General features: G+C 44.9%; 1 protein-coding gene across 3 annotated transcripts in view; it reads left to right on the forward strand.

The window, feature by feature from the left end:
• The first annotated feature begins 993 nt into the window (after positions 1–993).
• The window catches only part of PCGF5 (polycomb group ring finger 5), a 72,508-nt gene continuing 56,586 nt past the window's right edge, over positions 994–16,915 (forward strand). For all 3 annotated transcript variants that reach the window (XM_044299804.1, XM_044299807.1, XM_044299808.1), the window contains exon 1: positions 994–1,096. The gene's annotated coding sequence lies outside the window, so the exon portion shown is untranslated. The remainder of the gene's footprint in view (positions 1,097–16,915) is intronic.

Consider the following 16,915-nt stretch of genomic DNA (forward strand, 5'->3'; position numbering starts at 1 on the left):
ATAGTGGACCCTAGTAGGATCCTTTTAAGGTACTTTATTTGTTATAATTTCGCTGATTATGGCTTACAGCTTATGAAACCCCAAAGTCACAATTTTGAGGTCCCCTTTGCTCAGGGGGTATGGATTAATTAGCTGACTAGAGTGTGACACTTTGAGCCTAGAATATTGACCCTTTTTACAAAATTCTAATTTTAAGTTGCATTAATGCAATTCCTTTTCATTTGCATTACTGAAATAAATGGACTTTTGCACGATATTCTAATTTTTCAAGTTTCACCTGTATATCTTGAATTTTTATTTGTTTTTTTCATACCATCTCCTAATATGGTCCCTGAAAACCACGGACCAAAAACAGAGGACTACTTATTTTTTGTAAACATGTGGAAGAGGTTCAAGACGAGTACACCCAGGGCACATGAGTTTCTTATACACAGTACATTGAAATGACTCCTTCAGCTATTTATGTTCCTTGCAGAGGACACATCCTATAACCAGAATGCTCATGAGGAGGAATAGAAATTATTAACAACCCAACATTAAAGATTTGCTGCAGACTATATTCTGATGCTGCACTTTAAGGCTACATGCACACCACTGTATGTGTTTTGCAGTACGCAATTTTAAGATCCGTTTGCCATCCGTTTTTTTTTTGGGGGGGGGGGGACCAATTGTAACAATGCCTAAAACGGACAAGAATAGGACATGTTCTATTTTTTTTTTTTGCGGGGCTACGGAATGGACATACTGATGCGGACAGCACAGGGTGTGCTGTCCGCATTTTTTTAAGGACCCGTTGAAATGAATGGGTCTGCATCCTATCCGCAAAAAAAACGGAACGGACACGAAAACAAACAACGTTCGTGTGTATGTAGCCTAAATCGGTGAATTGGATGCTGTGGCAAGAACTTCTGGATGGATTAGGGCTTGTCCTCGCTCAGGAGTCTGATAAACAGTCTCTGTATCTTTAAGCAGAGCACGCCCACAAAGAAGTCACACAGCTCCAGCCCAGCAGCGTGAATTCTGTGTGTGTGCTGCAGGGTCTAATGAGGAAACACCATGATTCACTCCACACTTTCTGGCTTTGCTAAAGATTCTGGTAAGTTTCCGGATTGGTTTCTACCCCCGTCCTCTTACCCCAAGTTCTTCTACGTTGGTTATGTGACATTCCAGTGCACAGGACAAGTTCACGCTATGTCTACGAGGATGAACATGACCCCCCCCCCCCCATTCCATCCTATTTGCTCCTGCTCATGTTTCATAACAAACTGCTGGGCTGACATTAGCATTGGATGCTGGATGCTCAGTGATGCACATTGCACACGTTAGAATGGATGCAGAAAGTGCCACAGCGAGCGTGTAACTTCTCTATAGACACCGTATGATATTCAGCTGTGTGAACGCTGCTTGCTATAGATTTCACAGCAATTGAATCTATTACTGAAGGAGGAGGAGTGAGCTGCTAAGTCTCCTTCTAGGATGCTGACGCAGGTCCTAATGTGTGGAGCTCGCTGAACCCACACTGACTTAGCAGGCGACACAAATCAGTATACGCCGTGGTCTTTCTGCTGCCAGAGGCATATCACAATGGGCCGGCCTATCATTCACTGAGCTTTTATTACAGAGCTGTTATGTAAGATGTCAGTAGCACCATAAAGGACCCAGGATTACGGTGGAATGGCGTGGAAGGATGGAGCGGAGGGAGGCTGCTGATTTTCACCTGTGAAGGGAGCGTAGCTGATGTCACTGATCCACGTTTTCCGTGGGAGGTCTACACTACAGGAGAGCTGCATCTATCTGGCTGTTTCCATTGACACTCAAAGGGGGTTTCCATACTGTAAATGTTAAGAATTTGTGAATCACATCCCAGCAGGGTTCACGAGAATTCACTTGTCAGACAGTATCTGCGGGCTCAAAATGACTGCTTAACTGTTTGATTGCTGAATATCATTTTATCCCTTCCTGTGTAATGGAAGCTGTTAGTAGATATATTTAAAGGTCCGCCTACACAGCGACAAAAAAAAAAAAGGGGTACAGCTACGCGGCAACATTTGTCACTCAATTTTCCGAGAATACAGTATTGGTGACCTATCCAGAGGAAAAGTCATCAATATCTGATCGGACTCTTGGCACCCTCTGCTGATCAATTGTTCGAAGAGGCCACAGCGCTTGGTATTGCAGCCCAGGTCCATTCATTGAAGGCGCTGTTCACATCTTCGTTTTGGCATACGTCAAGCGGATACATTTGTAAACAGAAAAAAAAGTATGGCTTGACATACCCATAAACCATAATTGAGCAAACTTAGTTCAGAAGTGTATACTTTTGACTCAGTTTGTCGCTGTTTTCGTTTCTATATGGTTTTTGCAAAACCTGATAGAAACATATAAATTTTCTTTTTACATTGCAGTGAATGGGAGATGTGATGGAAGCATAACGGTACTTTCACACTAGCGTTTTTCTTTTCCGGTATTGAGTTCCGTCCTAGATCAGTTTTATCCTAATGCATTCTGAATGGAGAGCATTCCTTTTAGGATGCATCAGGATGTCTTCAGTTCAGTCACTGTACGGTTTTTGGACGGAGAAAATAAAATTCCGGAACACTTGCCGGAATGCCAGATCTGGCATTATTTTACATTGAAATGCATTAATGCCGCATCCAGCCCTAAGTGTTCCGGAAAAACTGACCCGGTTTTGCAGTCTGTGCATGTGCAAACCTTTAAAAATTTCAAAAAGATAAATACCGGATCTGTTTTTCCGAATGAAAACCGGAGAGACGGATCCGGTATTGCAATACATATGTGAGACAGACCCGCATCCAGGATTCGTATACAAATGGTAACCATTTGCATACAGAGTTCCGGCGATGGAACTGCCTGCCGGAATCCAGCGATGCTAGTGTGAAAGTACCCTAAGACGATACATTTCCATCTGTTAACCGTATCCCTTTTTATCCAGATACTTCAGACTTCCTTTGATACACTTTTTATAAAAACATATACATTTTTTGTTTAAGAAAGACACAAACGCATTAAAACGTATTAAAATGTATGCACATCCATCAAATGTATAAGTTAAAAAAGGATAGATAACCACAAAATCGCATGTTTACGTACTTTTTTTTAACTGTATTTCTAAATGTTTCTGCTTGACATACAGCAGTGAACAGGCCCTAAGCTAGACATGGGCCACGTGACCGATTAACACAACGTCACTGGCCTAGGAAGAGGCCACAGCGCTCAGCAGAGCGCCACCGTCTCTTCAAAAAGTTTGTCAGTGGGGAGTGCCAGGTGTCAGACCACCACGATCAGATTTTGGTCACCTATCCTGAGAATAGGTCGTCAATATTTTACTCTCTGAAAACCCCTCTATTAGTTCCTATGACTCGTATATTACAGCAGGAGAGAGGGGAAGAATCCAAATTCCACACAGTTTTCCTGGAAGCTTGTTAGCAGCAGTTTGATAGCAGCAGTTTGATGGCAGCCTGTAGCCTACAGTCCATTCACAGACTGCGGGTTCACATAAACAGATATGTACATAATCCAAAGACAGGCAGGGCCGCCATCAGGGGGGTACAGCCAATACCCCAGTAAGGGGGCCTGGCCAGTCCCGAGCCTTTTTCTTTTTTTGAGTCAGTCAGTGAGTGATAGGCCGCGTCGCTACAGGTAATCCGTATCCTGCAGTAACTTTAACTTTAAATCAGCGCTCATCTCTTTACTATCTTACACTGAGCTCCGGTAACAGGCAGTGAGGGCGGCGCTCACTCACTGACGTCACGCGCCTGCTCCTCCCACTAGGCGGCGCAGGCGCGTGATGTCAGTGAGTGAGCGCTGCCGCCCGCACTGCCTGTTACTGGAGCTGAGTGTAAGGTAGTAAAGAGATGAGCGTTGATTAAAAGTTAAAGTTACTGCAGAATACGGATTACAGTTTATAAATGTATACTCCTGTGAGCGGTGGGGAGAGGGATCTGTGGATGGCGGCACTGTTATAGGGAGAGGATCTGTGGATGACACTGTCATGGGGTGAATCTGTGGATGACACATACAGTATAGCATAAGATGCTATATACGATATGTGTCAACCACAGATCCCCCCCCCCATAGGTGTCATCCACAGATCCCCCTCCCTATAACAGTGTCATCCACAGATCCCCCTCCCTATAACAGTGTCATCCACAGATCCGAAAAGAGAAGAGGGTCAGTCAGGAGAAGACAGGAGTGTCTCCCTGATTACTGCTCGGTGAACAAGATCAATAAACTAAGGGGGCAGTAACTATTAAAATATTGTTTTTATTAAATCATAGGAGTAAAAAAGACGGCCCCTACAGACAAACAACAAGTAAGACTGATACATACATAGACTGGTATATGGATGGAAACCAGTATATTATATATGGTGTGAAAGAGAGGTGGACACGACCATAAGTAGCAGGTTAGGCACAGCAATGTCGGATGACAGTGACTAGCCCTAATCAGTCCCTGCTTGGCCTAGTCCACCCTATAACATAAATCCTCAGGACGGGGTCCAAAAATGCCCCGCAAGGGGTGGCCCAGACAGGAGCTCTTAACCTGCGTAGGTAACCCTGTCAGGCCCTAGTGCATCTGGCAGGAAAAAAACGTCCAGAGGAGCAAAAAACACTCATATATATCATAAGACGTAACCCCACCACAGAAAATGACCACCGAGGTGGTTAAAGAGTGAGAGGAATACTTAAGTGTCCCGACGCGTTTCTTCAAAAAGATTTGCCCCAGGATTCATCAGGGGACACGGGGCAGTAGCTAGAGTCAGTTCGCAGCTGAGTTTATTGTGTGGCAGCGGTCAAGCGTGTAGCTTTTTCCCACCGGAAGGCTGAGACCCAGGGTGGTGGTGTCTTCAGTGGTGGTGTCTTCAGTGGTGGAGTGACCGGCCGGCAAATCAAATTTTCTGGGAAAATTTGATTTGCCGCAAAGCAGAATTTTATTGTGTTTAGTGGTAACGAATCAAATTTCCCTGAAATGGCGGGAAAATAAACTGATACTCAGCCTCATCCACTTGAGCCAAGAGGACGGCATGGCAATCTTGGTTGAAGATCCCGAGCGAAATCTCGCATACAGTGAAATATGACATCACCACGCCGGCCATCGTGATGACGTTATCACACACTGTATCACACACCTCTTCGAGCTCAAATGGATAAGGTGAGTGTTATAAAAAAAAATTTGAACTGATTGACCCCTGAAAGCCCTAATTTTCCATCTCAGATGCCTTGTGATTAGCGATGAACGCGGCATCTGAGGAGTTCAATGATTGGGGAAGGGGGGGGGGCGCAAAGGACGGTCCCCATCATTGCGCCCGCTACTTACAAGGAAATTAACTTCGTGACGAAATCATTTGTCACAAAGTGAATTTCCTTGTGAAATTCAGAGAAGCAGCTGAATCAAATTTTTGTAAACTTTGCTCAAAACGGATGCAGCCGGTTGTATTCTGCTGCACAACTTTTGTCTCAGTTTAAAAAATCTTCCTCTGAGCGTAAACCTAACGGACCCCATTATAGTCTATGGGGTCTGTAGGCTCCGTTGGGCTCAGTTATGTACTGAATCCGTCCTTTCCTTTCTACTGCTCCTATAATGGAGCAGGAGAATGGAAAGGCTGAACTGTGATGTGAACTCGGCCTGAGAGATTTAGACAGAAAATGTTGTAGTTTGCAGACAAAAGGCCAAACTGGGCTGCTTTCCCTGGTAACATAAAGGTGCTAATGGATTTAATGCATGCCACAAATGGTATGTCTTGAGCCCACTCAATGACAGTGAATAGTGCTGTATATCTCCATAGACCAGAAGATACACTTCAAAAGCATCCTCGTCATAATTTATGTTCTGTAATAAATCATTTATGTTCTTGCGATCAGGGAACTTAGGAGCTTCTTTGGTCTCATGTGCCAGGATTTTCGGCCTTAGGAAACCTACCGAATTACATATTGGTTGAAAGGATTAATATTTCATATTTGTGTTTGATATGCCTGGGTTTAGAAAAATATTCTGTGTAACCTGACGATCATATAATCCCTCTCAGAGATACCTACAAGAAGTTCTAGCTCAGATTAGAATTATGACATGCAGCTTTCTGTCACATGACTAAGAGGGTGAAGGGGGGCATACTAAGACCTTAAACGTTGTATACTGTAAACCCTACTGAAGCCCTGTACTACGTGAAGTGCTAGGTGCCTGTCTACCCCTTGAAACCCAATGGACCCTATTATAGCCAATGAAGTCTACTAGGTACCATTTTTTTTTTCCTGTTCTTAGAATGGAACAAAAAAAACTATACAGAGGTGAACATAGCCTTGAACTAACTGGTAAAGCCCCCACTATTGAAGCACCGCTTCTCTGGTGGTCTTTGTTGACTTGTCCTGCGGTGATGACGTGTTGTACATACACACGTTACTACTGCAGACAAGCTATGGCCTCAGCAGTTTTATTCTATACAGGTGCGTGGCACGTCATCGCAGCAGGGAAATAAACAGAGACAGGCCGGAACTTCCAGAGCAACAGCTATGGAGTAACAGAGAATTTACTGAGTAAAAGTTCTTTGCCGATTCCTTGCTTTTGGCCCAGTCAGTCACAGTTCACACCATCTCTGTTCAGATTTGTGTAAATCTCAAAGTATACCACCTGCACAGGAACCACATCCCTAGCAAACATAGATTCACAGCTTTGACAGGACACAAGCCTTGTTACTTCATGTCTGCATCATGGGCATGTCCTCTTCATGAGCAGATGTACTGTATGCTGGCTACAGGAATAACTCGCATCTCCTAGGCCCAAATGTAAAATCTATTACAGGGCCTTCACTCATCACATGCCATTTATAATACTTGCATCTTTTTATGTCGCAGTGGCGCCTTCGGGCCCTCACACCAGGGCACAGGTGTAACTGCTATCTCTGCATTCCCTACATTTACCATCCCAGATTCTGGATACACACATACCCCCTTTACCCTGACAGACATTTCTAGAAGCACTTATCTCTGCCCTGGAAGAACAGATTTATCTACTTTGTATGCTTTGCAAGAGCATCTCTTCTTAGAATTCTGTTTTGTGCAGTTCCTCTATAATTTCTCCTTAAGGCCTCACGCACACGACAGTATTTTTTTCACTGTCCGCAAAACGGGGTTCCGTTGTTCGGTGATCCGTGTCCATTTTTCTTCCATGTGTCTTCCTTGATTTTTGGAGGATCACCAGACATGAAGGAAAGTTAAAAAAAAGTCGTTTTGGTGTCCGCCTGGCCGTGCGTAGCCAAACGGATCCGTCCTGACTTACAATGCAAGTCAATGGGGACGGATCCGTTTGACGTTGACACAATATGGTGCAATTGCAAACGGATCCGTCCCCCCATTGACTTTGAATGTAAAGTCAGGAGTCCCTATTGGAGTTTTCTCCAATCCGAAGGTATATTTTAACTTGAAGCGTCCCCATCACCATGGGAACGCCTTTGTTAGAATATACTATCGGATTTGAGTTACATTGTGAAAACTCAGATCCGACAGTATATTCTAACACAGAGGCGGTCCCATAGTGATGGGGACGCTTCAAGTTAGAATATACTAAGAACTGTGTACATGACTGCCCTCTGCTGCCTGGCAGCACCCGATCTCTTACAGGGGGCTGTAATCCGCACAATTAACCCCTCAGTGCGGCCTCCCCTCCCCCCCCCCTAATTAAAATCCCCCCCCCCCCCGATCATTGGTGGCAGCAGAGAGTTCCGATCAGAGTCCCAGTTTAATCGCTGGGGCTCCGATCGGTTACCATGGCAACCAGGGCGCTACTGCAGTCCTGGCTGCCATGGTTACTTAGCAATTTTAGAAGCATTATACTTACCTGCACTGTCTGTGACCAGCCGGGTGCTCCTCCCTCCAGCTAAGTGACAGGTCTGTGCTATAAGCAATGCACCGCACAGACCTTTCACTTACCAGTAGGAGGAGCGCCAGGCCGGTCACAGACAGCGCAGGTAAGTATAATGCTTCTAAAATTGCTAAGTAACCATGGCAGCCAGGACAGCAGTAGCGTCCTTGTTGCCATGGTAACCGATCGGAGCCCCAGCAATTAAACTGGGACTCCGATCGGAACTCTCTGCTGCCAGCAATGATGGGGGGGGGCGATTTTAATTAGGGGGGGGGGGAGAGGGGAGGCCGCACTGGCCACCAATGAATTTAATACAGGGGAGGGAGAGAGGGAGGGGGGCCCCACTGGCCACCAATGAATTTAATACAGAGGAGGGAGGGAGGGGGGGGCCGCACTGGCTACCAATAAATTTAATACTAGGGAGGGAGGTAGGGAGGGGGGCCGCACTGGCCACCAATGAATTTAAAACTGGGGAGGGAGGGAGGTCTGCCCCCTGCTGCCTGGCAGCACCTGATCTCTTACAGGGGGCTATGATACGCACAATTAACCCCTCAGGTGCGGCACCTGAGGGGTTAATTGTGCGGATCACAGTTCCCTGTAAGAGATCGGGTGCTGCCAGGCAGCAGGGGGCAGTTATGTCCACAGTTCTTAGTATATTCTAACTTGAAGCATCCCCATCACCATGGGAACGCCTCTGTGTTAGAATATACTGTCGGATCTGAGTTTTCACGATGTGAAAACTCAGCTCTGAAAAGCTGTTATGCAGACAGATCTGCGGATCCGTCTGTGCGAAAGTAGACTATGGACGCGGATCACGGACGCGGATGAGAATCTTGTGTGCCTCCGTGTTTTTTCACGGACCCATTGACTTGAATGGGTCCGCGAACCGTTGTCCGTCAAAAAATAGGACAGGTCATATTTTTTTTTACGGACAGGAAACACGGATCACGGACGCGGATGACAAACGGTGCATTTTCCGAGTTTTCAACGGACCCATTGAAAGTCAATGGGTCCGCAGAAAATCACGGAAAACGGAACAACGGACACGGATGCACACAACGGTCGTGTGCATGAGGCCAAAAATGTATGAATACACTGAAAACTGAGTGTTACCATTTCCTGCATTAGAGTGGTGTGTCCCTACTCTGTCCAGTCAGTGCTGACGCTCACTCCATACAGTATTAAAACAAAGTTTTATGCGTATCGACTTTGGATGTTTCATCCAAAGTCGATTTGCTCATCCCTAGTCAGAAATGCCCGTGCTGCAGAGCGCGTACTGTGGTGCGGACCTGTTGACTTTAATAGGTCAACAATCCATAAAACACGGCAAAAGATAGGTCATATCCGAGTGTTTCCATGGGCTTCCGATCCGTGCATCCTCTCTGCGAAAGACACTGTATGACATGTCCTATCTTTTGCCATATTTTGTGGATCGCAGACCGATTCGAGTCAATGAACATCCACAGTAAGGAGTTCACACGGCTGGTGCCCGTGTATGGCGGACCAGCTGTTTGTGGTCCCCAATATGGCCACGGCAACCATACGGTCGTGTGAATGAGCCCTTATACTGTGTTGGGACACATCCTATTGACAAGCAGAATGGTAACTCCCAGTTGTAAAGTTATTTATTCTTTTTCAGGGAGAATAACGGCTCAGTCCAGGAAAAGATGACCCAGCATTGTTATTTTATGGGGACCTGAGAGATTTACTAAACCTGACATGTCAGTAACAGGTTCTCTTTATGTTCTGCCACTGACACATAAAGTGATTGGCAGCAGGGACAAATAAGTTAATTAGACCCAAAATGGTGATGTCACCCAGACTCCTACTGCCCACTTCACTTAATAAATTACTCACCAGTATTTCCTACCTGCACGGCTGTCAGCTACTATAGTCCAATGCTTTACCAGTACACGGGATCTTATTGCTGCTGTTGTTAGTGCTCTGGGGAATTGCCACATAATACAGCAAGACAGAAATTCCAAGCCAGTGACACATCAGCACCTAAGACTGTTTTATTGCATGGTTGACAGCTCTCAAAAATAGCTCTTACTGGCAATTACAGTTTAATACAGTTTGAGGAAATAAAAAATAAATAGCAAGTACATGGAGGGCCCCATTACTGCATGTAGTGTTAACTAACAGTTAACAATTATCTCAGCCTGAAAAGAACACTAAAAATAAAACCCAAAATACTTTATTCAAAGATACTGCGATAAAATCCAGGCAACTAAACCCACATAAGATACACAAGCAGGCTGTATGGATGCCTCAAGTGGTAAGAGGTATATAAATACGCAGACCTCAGCCACCCTGCACCCAAAGGTTGCACTTTATTTTACTTTATGGTGGTGGCTAGATATTCATTCCAACACACCCACCATGCCTCCACTGGCCCTACAGTATACTGGGCAACTCAAACACTGATCGCTTGCAACTATGCATTTGCGATCAAGTGAGGGGACATACAAAGACCAGCTGGCAGTGCAGCTGTTAATACTTAGTATCTTGTATCTATACAGAGCCAATACCAGTAATCCTACTCTAATTACTTACACTATATCTATGCTCAACGTGTTTCTACATGGGGGAGTAAGCCCCACGTGTCATCAGGAGCAATCTCTTTAGCAGAGTAGTCTGTGTACAAAGTACAAAAGAACGCAGTCAACCACTGATGGCGTGTGGACCACATGTGCCCAGCACTTGGATGGCCATACGCGGCCACTCTAGATGCGGGTCTAAATACAGAAAGCCCCACCCCCCTGGACGTGCTCCTACGGCCGTTCCCCCAATCAGGAGTGTGGGGGTCGGCGGCCGAGATACAGGATTATCGCACGAGGGCAGAGCAAAAGAGCGCTACAGCTAGCAAGGGAATATACATCGGCGGATAAAAACATAATCTCCAGTATGAATACATTGGCTCAATAATTATTGGTACTTAGGACCACCGAGGGTTATCAGAGAAAGGGATGAAACCACCTCCATAAGAAAATCGGAACATGTATTAGAGGATGTCCTCAAATATAACATGAAAACGCAGGCAAATGGGTTATTAGAATATTTAAGATATTAAGTCACATCTCCAGATGTATAATAAATCAAGTAGGTGAAAGGAAGGGTGAGTGGCCACCAAAGACCATCATATTCACCCACATAAACTCCACAGGGCCATATATCAAATAAAGCAGGCTAAGGAAATGGCATCATTTAACCTTTTGGGACAATCAGTTTCTAGATTGAGGATCCACAGGGCTTCTTCACTTAACAGTGTCACATCACTGTCTCCACCACGCTGGGACCTCTTGACACTCTCTATGCCCTGAAATTTGACCATTTTCACATTTCCATCATGATAATCGCCCACATGGCGATTGGGGTCTCCTTTTTATTCCTGATGTCTGACATGTGTTCCCCGATCCTTTTCTTAAACTCCCACTTAGTTTTGCCTAGGTACTGTATACCACAGTTACACGTAAGCAAATAGATGACCCCTATTGTTCGACAATTAGCAAAGGATCTGATGTAATATTCCTTGTCTGTAGTGGAACTTCTAAACCTTTTGCCAGACTCGCATGTTACGCAGGACCCACATGGGTAGGTTCCTACTGTGGTATTCCAGCGCCAAGTTTCTTGAAGGGGCTTTTATAAAGGTTGTGTACCAACTGATCTCATAAGTTTCCACTCCGTCAGTACCTGAAATCTGCTAATTTAGAGCAGTTTCTCAGCGCCCTCAAAAATTGCCATTTCGGGATCTCTCTTTTTAAAGTTGCCGGGTGCCTACTCTCCCAGCGGAGCAAATTATTCGTATTTTTCCGGAGATGGACAAATCGAAAAAAATTGATGCTTATGGCATTAATGTCACAAGTAAAAAAGAAGCCCAGTGCATTGTTATTAAGCACTGACACAAATTCCATAAATTATTCTTTAGTGCCATTCCACAAGAAGAACACTAACGGTTAGGACACAGTCATGACTATTACCAGAGTTGTAGACACAGATAGAGCTATGGCACACAGTACCGGAGAAGGCCCTAGTCCCAGGATCATTTTTTCTTTCAAAAAGGTAATACTTGTTATGTAAACCTATTTAGGTAGTGTCTCCCTTAGAACTTTCCACTAAAGAAGTAACTTGAAGTTTCCAATGTAAAATCTGTAACCGGGTCCTCCAACTTTATTATGATATTGTATATAGAGCAGAGTAATGGTGGGTTTACACGGGCTAAGGAGCAGCCGATTATCAAGAAGGAAGTGTTTCTTACCAACAGTCGGAAGCTCGTTCGGTGGGGGTGAAGCATTGTATTTACATACAGCAATCACTTCCACAGTATAAAAATGAGCAATCACTATTGTGATCGTTCGTCTTCATACAGCTGAATTGTTTCTGGGCAGAATACTGTTCACATTGCACAATCTTCTGCCCAAAAACAATCATTTACTTGTCTGCATGAATAGCGGTTGGACCCGATAAATGAACATTTCGCTCGTTCATTGTGATTGGCTGCACACGGCCAGATGTGTTCGCAGGGATATTCGTCCCGGATAACCTTCCCGACTATTGGGCCATGTAAACCCACCATAACTGAGATAATAATCTGAGCACCCTGATAATAAACAGAGATGTCACAGAAGAGGGATAATAAACACAGTGATGTCACAGTCATAGCAGATAACAGTTCGAAGCTGTGGCCAGAGCAGATTCTAGCTTTCTGCTGCCTGATGTGTACAATTGAAACGGCACCCCCACCCCCATGCCAAATTCTCAACCCAATTCCCCACCCCAACCCTACTGTTAAAGACATATTTGAATAGAACACTACATACAGCGCTACATACCACCAGTAATGTTTCCTCTGATCTAGACGTTCTCTTTCCTCATCTTCTCCATTTTGGACCAGATTGTCATGATGAATTATTTCAGCCACGTCTCATCTCAGAGTTTGGCACACAGACATCTTAGATTCCTCACTTTACCATCATCCTTCCCTCCTGTTTCCCCAACAGTGTTATCCTGCTGCTCCCTCAATACTGTGCCCACTTTGCCCCCCTATCCCCATATACCATACTTATGAAATAACAGTGAAACAACAATATAAGTTATGCATAGTCTTGTATATGGTGATATGGATGATCTGGTAGATATTTATATACATTTTATTATGTAAAGTGATAAATGGACCATACTTCTGATTGAGAAAATGCTTAGGATATAACAGCATGCACCATGTTGCCATATATAAAAAAATAAAATAAAATGGTCCATTTATTACTTTTCATTAATAAATAAATCTAAATACCAGCTGTGCATATCAATATATATCATATGTACAGTTGGCATATACATTAAAGGGCTTCTGTCAGCCCACTAAACCGTTTTTTTTTTGGTTAATAATAATCCCTACACTGCGAGCTCCCTATACATAAGTTAAATAATCATTTTGGTTCAGTAGAATTTGATAAAAAGCTATTTTTAAATATGTAAATTACCTTGCTACCAGCAAGTAGGGCGGCTACTTGCTGGTAGCAGCCGCATCCTCCGATCCTAAAGACGCCCCCTCCGCATTGTGATTGACAGGGCCAGGGAACGGAATCGTTCTCTGCTGGCCCTGCCTGTTTGCATTCAAAATCCGGCGCCTGCGCTGCGGCCGTACCTATCTTCAATGTGCGCAGGCGCACTGAGAAGCGATCGCTCGCTCGGCCGCTCCATCCTCAATGCGCCTGCGCCGATGACGTCACATCTACACCCGGCGTAGGTATTTTGCGGCCCGCAAAACAAGGATCCACAAAAAAAACGGATGACATCCATGTGATGTCTGTGTTGCAGCAGTTTTTTTTTTGGTGGACCCATTGTAACAATGCCTGCCCTTGTCCGCAAAACGGACGGGAATAGGACATGTTCTGTGACGAGGGGACATCCTATGCGTCTGGAGGAAAGAAGGTTTGTACACAAACATAGAAGAGGATTCTTTACGGTAAGAGCAGTGAGAATATGGAACTCTCTGCCTGAGGAGGTGGTGATGGTGAATTCACTAGAAGAGTTCAAGAGGGGCCTGGATGTATTTCTGGAGTGTAATAATATTACAGGCTATAGCTACTAGAGAGGGGAGTTATTCTTATTGTCTGATTGGAGTTGGGAAGGCATTTTTTTCCCCTAAAGTGGGGAAAAATGGCTTCTACCTCACAGGGTTTTTTTTTTTTGCTTTCCTCGGATCAACTTGCAGGATAACAGGTCAAACTGGATGGACAGATGTCTTTTTTCAGCCTTATAAACTGTTACTATGTTACATTCTAATACTGTACAGAGCCGTACAGTATTAGAACAAAGTTTTATGCGAATCGACTTCGTATGTTTCAATGTCTTGGATGTTCGCTCATTCCTAGTCATGCAGGACCCTCTTTTCAGCCACCTATTGCAGTCCTCTCCTGAGCCTTCTAGGGATCCCAATCGTCCCCCATGGGTGACCTTTTGACCATGCACTGGGCACTGAAATGTGATTCAAATTGCCCTAACCTAATTAACCAATGAAGATCTGGCAATATATATATATACATACATAACATTTAAAGTGTAGGTGTAAATGTGACAGGTGAATGGAACATTCCCTGTCCTGGATTTTACAGATTATGGGGTGACATTGTGTATATGAAACCTTCATCACTGCTTCTCTAAAATGTCATAAACTGGAAAGTATGTGAGCTGTACAGTATGTATGGTGTGTAGAAGGAGTGTAATTCTGCAGATACTGCAATGGCCAGGAGAATGTGTGTATAACCATCGCAGCAGTTCTGATTATTTCTTCATCCGGACATCACATTATCAGGCAGATATTTTTTAACAGGTTTATTTCAAGAATTTCAATATATTTAGAGCTTGCAAATGGGGTAATTGGACACGACAACTGGTTCTTAAGCGTCTGGTATGAAGGCATTTATGTACAGGCATGTTTTATTTATCAGTGTACTGACTTGTTTCTGGATGTATCTGGATACACAGTGTGGCAGTGGAGCTGCCAGAGGGCCATTAAAATGGTGTATCTCACCCAGAGGAAGCTGGGTTAGAAGAACGGCTGAGACAATAGGTTTTTCCCACTGTCTGCAGCAGCTAGGCTGGTATTTAAGATAATTAGCAGCCGACTGAGGAGCTCGGATAAATGTGGGCTGAGCTCCTCAATCAGGGCTCCCGGTCCGGGGAATGAGCAGGCTGCGCCAAGGCCTGTGGGAGCCGGGACCCTCTAACCCTGTGTAGGGTAAGCACCATGTTGTGTTTTGGGGAGCTGGGTGGTAGACCCAGATCCTGATAGACAGGGAGAAATACTGTGTAGTCAGTGGCCAGACGGCCAAGGATTTATGTTTATGATTTGTTTGGACTGCTGTAAAAGTGACAATAAAGCTGGTCGTGGCCAGTTTGCACCCAAATCTGCAGTGTTGGAGTGGCTTCTTGAGGTGTGCCAACAGTCTAAGGCTACTTTCACACCTGCGTTTAGGTGCGGATCCGTCTGGTATCTGCACAGACGGATCCGCACCCATAATGCAAACGCTTACATCCGTTCAGAACAGATCCGTTTGCATTACCATGAACAAAAAAAAATTTTTTTTCTTCATGATAATGCAAACGGATCCATTTTGACTTACATTGAAAGTCAATGGGGGACGGATCCGTTTGAAAATTGAGCCATATTGTGTCAACTTGAAACGGATCCGTCCCCATTGACTTACATTGTAAGTCTGGACGGATCCGTTTGCCTCCGCACGGCCAGGCGGACACCCGAACGCTGCAAGCTGCGTTCGGGTGTCCGCCTGCTGAGCGGAGCGGAGGACAAATGGTGCCAGACTGAGGCATTCTGAGCGGATCCGCATCCACTCAGAATGCATTAGGGCAGTACGGATCCGTTCGGGGCCGCTTGTGAGAGCCATCAAACGGAACTCACAAGCGGAGCCCCGAACACTAGTGTGAAAGTAGCCTAATCGGAGAAGACGGCGATCCTGGAGAGCTAAGTGACCCCGAGTTGTCACAACAGATACTGGTTAGCCCAACTGTCGGAGCTCAGTAGGCAACCTCTGTCAGCCCTCTGGGCCACCATTAAAGTGTACTTATAAGTTTAAAAAACTTTTGATAGGTGAGAATGATGTAGCAAAGGTTTTGATTGTTGGGGTTCCAATTGCTGAGACCTCCATCTTTCCCTAAAACGAGGAGATTTTGACAGTGCTGTCTCTCCTCGCTGCAGAAGTACAGACTCAATAGAAATTTTATGAGCCCGTCTCCAGCAGTGCTGAGTGCTGAAACCCCCACCGATCAAAACCTTCCATATGTCACTAAGACATCTCAAAGGATTTTTAAAAGTACAGGTAGACTGAAGGATTAGATAAACAGGGCAGCTTTCTTTCAAAAACAGCTGCCACAAATGTTGATAGGTTGTGTCTGGTCTTGCAGCTAAATGCCACAGGGGCAGAGCTGCAGTACCATATACATCACTGTGGGCAGGTGTGGCACTGGAAGAAGCAGCCATGTTTAACTTCTTCTGGACAACACCCTTTAATATTTCATAATCTATAAAGGGGTCGTCTCATCTCATCCCTAAGGCAAAACGGGCAAGGAAACAGTCGAGCAGGCCATCACTCCACTGTCAGTAGCTGCCATGCACTGCAATGGGGACTACTAAAACTCTGCTGCTTCCTGGCCACCTGGTGGTCTTAGTAATGGACAGATAAGACAACCCCTTTAATTCTTATGTCTTTGAGTTGCGCAATAAACTTTATTACAGGGTACATGTTTACACCATTAAAGGGGTTTTCCAAGATCTGATCGGATGGGTCCCGGGTGTCAGACTCCCACCAATCAGATCTTGGAAAACCTTTTTTAATGGTGTAGACATGTACCTAGTAAGAAAGTTTATCAGCTGTCTGAGAAGACACCAGCACTTGCTCTAGCACTGTGGCCTTCTCACAGCTTTTCCTAGGCCATGTGATGTCACGTTCATCGGTCACGTGGCCTAGACACAGCACAGCCCCATTGAAGTTAATGGGGATGAGCTGTGATACCAAGC

The sequence above is a fragment of the Bufo gargarizans genome, chromosome 6, assembly GCF_014858855.1.
Source record: "Bufo gargarizans isolate SCDJY-AF-19 chromosome 6, ASM1485885v1, whole genome shotgun sequence".
Taxonomy (NCBI): domain Eukaryota; kingdom Metazoa; phylum Chordata; class Amphibia; order Anura; family Bufonidae; genus Bufo; species Bufo gargarizans.